Raw genomic sequence first — 5,725 nt, forward strand, 5'->3', positions numbered from 1 at the left:
AAAATAGTAATTATATCCCAGTAAAACGTAAAAAAAATGTGTAATATCTTTGGAACAAACATGATGTATTTCATTTGCCTTTTTTTTAAACTTATCATGATGTTTGTATAAAAAAGGTATGTATTGTGCTTTTTTTTTATATATATATATATATATATATATACACTGTATATGTATATATATATATGTATATATACAGAAAGAGAGATAATAAGAAGATGCACATAAAATTTACCAAAGTAGAACATAAATATTTGCAAGAAACAGTAGATAGATAATAGATAGATAGACGGATAGATCGAGGGATAGATAGATAGATAGCTAGATGTGTTGGGTTTAGTCTCATAACACACACAGTGCCCACACAGGGGATGCTACATAATAGATTTTAATGGGGCACCAGCCTCCTGGCACCATCCGTAGTGAGTATATGGTCACTGTCTAGGAGTTTCAGGCTTGGGTGATTGGGCTGATGAGTAGTGGAGCCTTGTCTGCCAGTTTTCGGGTGTTTAGAAGTCAGGTGTTTAGAGGGATGAAACTCTTATTCAAATGCCAGTCACCAGAGCTGTGATTCGCAGGCACTGTGCAGTTGCCTGACTGTCTGGCAATGGATAGGAGGAGTGGAAGGGAGGGAGGGAGGGCAGGGGGGAGACAGGAGAGAGGGGGAGCGGGTTCAGGCACCGCTAGCACTACATGCAGAATGGGACATAGCTGTGGCCCAGGCAAATAGGGCACAGGCCCAAAGAGACATGCCCAGGATACCCTGCAGTGTGTGCCAGCTTCATCAGGCCAACCTCCGTCGACCCCCGCGGTAAGCAGTGCCATCTGTGTGTGTCTTATGTGGGTTCAGGTTAGTTGGGGCGCACAAGAGCAATACACCTGACATACATAGAATACATACTTCTATATATATTTATCTTGTGCTGCTGCTGGGCACTACAAGGGTATAATAATCAAGGTTTACACTACTAGTATGCCACACAATTGGTCGCTCACTCAATATCTATCTATCCATCTATCTATCTATCTATTAGCTATTCCTCTATCATCTATCTATCTGTCTATCTATGTATCTATCCCTCTATCTATCCCTCTATCTATTAGCTATCCCTCTATCATCCATCTATCTATCTATCTATCTATCTATCTATCTATGTATCTATCTATCTATCTATCTATGTATCTATGTATCTCTCTATCCCTCTATCTATTAACTATCCCTTGATCTTTATATCTTTCTACCGTTCATAATCAGTCTATATTTTCATGTCATCCATCTATACATCCACCCCTCTCAAATATATATATATATATATTTATATTTTTATATGTATGTAGAGCAGAATACATTTACACATTACACCATATTAGACTGTAGCTGTTTTCCTGCTAATCTCCCCATATGTTCTTGCAGCAATATTCGTCAATCGCACACCTTCCCTCCCTTGTGTAGACTATAGGAGCTCTGACTGTATCTCCATATGTATATGCATTTACATAAGGATGTTTTGGGGAGGGACGTCGTTCCCAGAGTACAGGTATGACACTAACAGTAATGACAATGCGCAACGTATTTATTCTACAGCCTTTACATACCCTATCTGCTCTCCATGAGCTTAGTGAAAAACTACACAATCAAATAACCAAAGCTTATTACACACATGGAGCAGAAATAACTTTGTTATTTGATGATATCATGCTGTGTCATTATAGATTTCTATAGTACTTCAGGTGGAGAAAATAAAATATAAAATGATGACAAATTCAGGTACAAATATCTTAAGAAAAAGAAAAAATCTATCTGTTTATCTATCCCTCTATCTATCTATCTATGCACCTATCTATCTATCTGTGTATACACATATATTAATATGTACGTGTATACATATATATATATATATATATATATATATATATATATATATATACATATACATATATATAGGTATATAAATATGTATGTATGTGTGCGTATGTATATGAATATATATATATATATATATATACACATATATATTTTTATATATATATATATTATATGTACATGTGTATATATTATATATTCAGGCCTGCTGTTCGGTATGATGTGCACTGATACGCATGATAAAATAATTTTAGCTTAAAACCACAAGGGTAAAATATTGCATTTAATTATTTCATTGAAAATTAGTACACCATGCGGCTAGATAAACAGTTATGTGACTCATATAAAAAAAAAAAAAATCACAAAAGTGTGACATCTGAGAAATCTATACATATAATATAATTCTATCATTCTATCAATATAGCGTCCTGTGCTTTTAGCTCCTATCAGAGATTATATTATAGTGATGCTACATTAATAATGAATATTTCTATTACAAAGCCGCGGACACAGAAAGATGCAGATTAGTTCACGTCACAGACTGAGGAGCTCAGATTGCGTCTTTTAATATATAAAAATAAGAAATGAATAAAATGCAAATCTACCTTTACATATGCATCAGTATTTATACATAATAGAGCCTGGCAGCAGGAGGAGGAGGAGGATGGCGAAGTTATTATTCAGCACCATGGACAGCCACGCACACAGGCAGGCACTGGGCTTCATCTTGGGCTTTTCTTGCCTCTTGCTTTGTTTCTTGTATATAGATAGATAAATAAATGCTGTACATTGCTTGTAATGAGCAGGGTGGCAGCCGGCTCCAGAGCTCAGCACCATTAGCATATATTGTTTTTAATGCCCTGATTTCCTTGATGTATGTAAATGTAGCCTGGGCGGTGACGTCAGTGGATGTGACCTCCTGGAGGAGCTGAGAGTGGAGGCTGGAGGAGAGGAGGCTGAGCCCTGATACACAGGGAGGGAGGGTGGGAGGGAGACACTGAACACCGCGTACTGTGGAGCAACCACTACCGAGCCCAGGGTGCACGCTCTGATACACACATGTTCATATGTGTGCAATGCACGCTACCGTCATATGAGCACGCATAACCCATACCCACAAAGGTGGGGATTTACTACTGAGCGACATAAAAATTGTACCTGTTCTTACTAATTAATGATATACATTGCCCTACCTCATACACTAAACCTTGAGCAGATCTTGTGTTTAATTCTGTGCTCCTTCATACAGTCTATTGTTCTCTGTAAGCAGCCATTTTAGGCAAGGGAGAGGCCGCCTTAATGTTTTTTGATGATAATAGTGGCTGTACCTTCACAAGAATGTCTTTCCCATTATATAGCTTCAATTTTTAAGACCGGCAGATACATTTAGATACATTCATGTCTCTCTATTATCTCTCTCTCATCCATCTCTATCTATCCATATCTGTCTGTCCATCATTTCTCTATCTCTCCCATTTTCTCTCTCCTCTTTCTCTCGCTAACTCTCTCCATATATCTATCTATCTATTATCAATCTCACCCTCTTTCTCTCTTTATCTTTCTATCTCTCTCTTTCTCTCCTTTTTCTCCCTTTTCTTTCTCTATCTATCTCTATTCTCTATCATCTATCTATTTATCTATCTCTCCATTCTCTATCCTCTATCTCTCTATTCTCTATCATCTATCTATTTATCTATCTCTCCATTCTCTATCCTCTATCTCTCTATTCTGTATCATCTATCTATTTATTTATCTATCTCTCTATTCTCTATTCACTATCACCTATTTATCTATCTCTCTATTCTCTATCCTCTATCTATGTATTTACCTATCCATTAGCAATCTCTCTTTATCTCTATTTTCTTTTTTTTATATTAATTGTGCTGTAATTTTTCCAATAATAAAAGTCACATGGCAACTTTTAATTTCTGGACTCTCACATTAAGGTTATGGTGATCTACGCTGTACACACTGAGGAATATTTCAGAAATCAGATATCTATGAATAGGCGCCTGATAATGAAATCCACACAATGAAACCTGCCCTGCTCGTTCTTTCAGGTGTGAGAGCCGCTATAAATAATAATAATAATAATTATAGCGTACATTAGTTCTAACCGCAAATGATGCAAATCCTCTATATTATTTTACGTAGAGAGAAACCCTAATGGACAAAGGACAAATTCAGCTCTTCTCCATCCATATGTCACAGTCGTATATATACTACCTCCTTGTATACTAAGCTCATAGTCCCTAGTTTGTGTTCCGTACATTATCACTGATATAGCATTTTATATTTTGTTGAATTTGATTTGAAATATGTAAAGCGGAACAATTTATGGCGACAGCTCGGAGCCCTGTAGGTGGATGGTCTGGGGAGGAAACATACGGAGTGATTGATGCACAGGTACATAATCACCAGTGTACAGCGCAGCCCACGCTCCCTGCACAGCGCACACTTACTGCCACATTTCTCAGCACACACCTTTCTGCATCGTGTTATACAGAGGCCCTATGGAAACGTGCAGAAGTTGATGGCGCAGCACCTGAGTGTGAGTGCAGACTCAGAGGAAAATCACTGGCGCCGGTGTGAGGTTTTGTTTTTTTTCACATGAACATATGAATATTCCATGTTTCCTGTGTTTATGAAGCCACACCCCCCCTCTAGAGCCCACTCCTCACAGTCACAGGACCCCCCCTCTCACATTCAATCTTCTCCCCTTGTATCCCCTTCCTTTTCCTCTTCTCGCCCTGTCTCTCTCATTATCGCCTCCCTTCACTTCTCATTAACAGTCACAATCTTGAAGCCAATTTAAATTTGCTCCAGTCATACTGCCCCCTACACTCAGCCCCCTCCCTTCCCCTTGTCATTTTCTCCCACGGACAGGTCTGAACTCGCCTAACTCATCTCATCACAACCTCACATTCATCTCAGGAACTTGGTCAGACTTTACAACATCAATGGCACTGGGTGGGGGTGCGATGGCGAGGCTTAACCCCTCCAGTGCCACCTCTAGTGCCACCATGTCCTTACTGTAATGAATTAAACGCAAACACATTCTGTGATAGATAAATAGATAGATAAATAGATAGATAGATAATGGATGGATGGATGATTGTTGGACAGATAGATAGATACATGGATAGATAGAAAGACAGATAGATAATAGAGAGTGAGATGGGTGGATGAATAGACCATAGAATGGTAGAGTTGGAATGGACCTCCTGGGTCATCTAGTCCAACCCCCTGCTCAAAGCAGGATTCACTAAATCATCCCAGACAGATGTCCGTCCAACCTCTTTTTAAAGACTTCTATCAGATAGAGAGATAGATAATAGATGGATGGATGGACAATTGCTGGATAGATAGATAGATACATACATAGATACATAGATACATAGATGGCTGGATAGATAATAGAGAGAGAGATGGGTGGATAGATAGATATATGATAGAGAGAGATGGATCATAGATAGATAGATGATAGATAAATAATTATGGATAGATAGATGGATGGATGAACAGATAGATTGGATGAATAAATAGATAGATGAATAGAGAGATGGATGGATGAATAGATAGATGGATAGATAGATTCGCATATAATGGTGACAGCAGAAGTCATATAACAATGTCGTCTGTATGAGTGTGCATTGCTGCTGCCCTAACAAAGGAGGCGATAAATCAGTGCCTATGCCATGTAAATATATGCGCTGCCCCTCTATGCTGGAGTCTGGCAGCAGTGATCTTCTAGTGACCAGACATTTCAAATTTGTTCCGTCTGCCACATGAGGACTATGAGAGGGGCTGGAGCAAATTCATTATCTGTGACAATGCTCGAACTGCAAAAGACCGTGCCAA

The 5,725-nt window shown here is 38.6% G+C and overlaps 1 long non-coding RNA gene across 1 annotated transcript in view; it reads left to right on the plus strand.

The window, feature by feature from the left end:
- Positions 1–661: 661 nt before the first annotated feature.
- Positions 662–5,725, plus strand: part of LOC142253718 (uncharacterized) — a 14,371-nt gene continuing 9,307 nt past the window's right edge. The window contains exon 1 of the long non-coding RNA XR_012726810.1: positions 662–811. This is a non-coding gene — a long non-coding RNA (uncharacterized LOC142253718). The remainder of the gene's footprint in view (positions 812–5,725) is intronic.

This window comes from Anomaloglossus baeobatrachus, chromosome 1, assembly GCF_048569485.1.
Source record: "Anomaloglossus baeobatrachus isolate aAnoBae1 chromosome 1, aAnoBae1.hap1, whole genome shotgun sequence".
NCBI lineage: Eukaryota > Metazoa > Chordata > Amphibia > Anura > Aromobatidae > Anomaloglossus > Anomaloglossus baeobatrachus.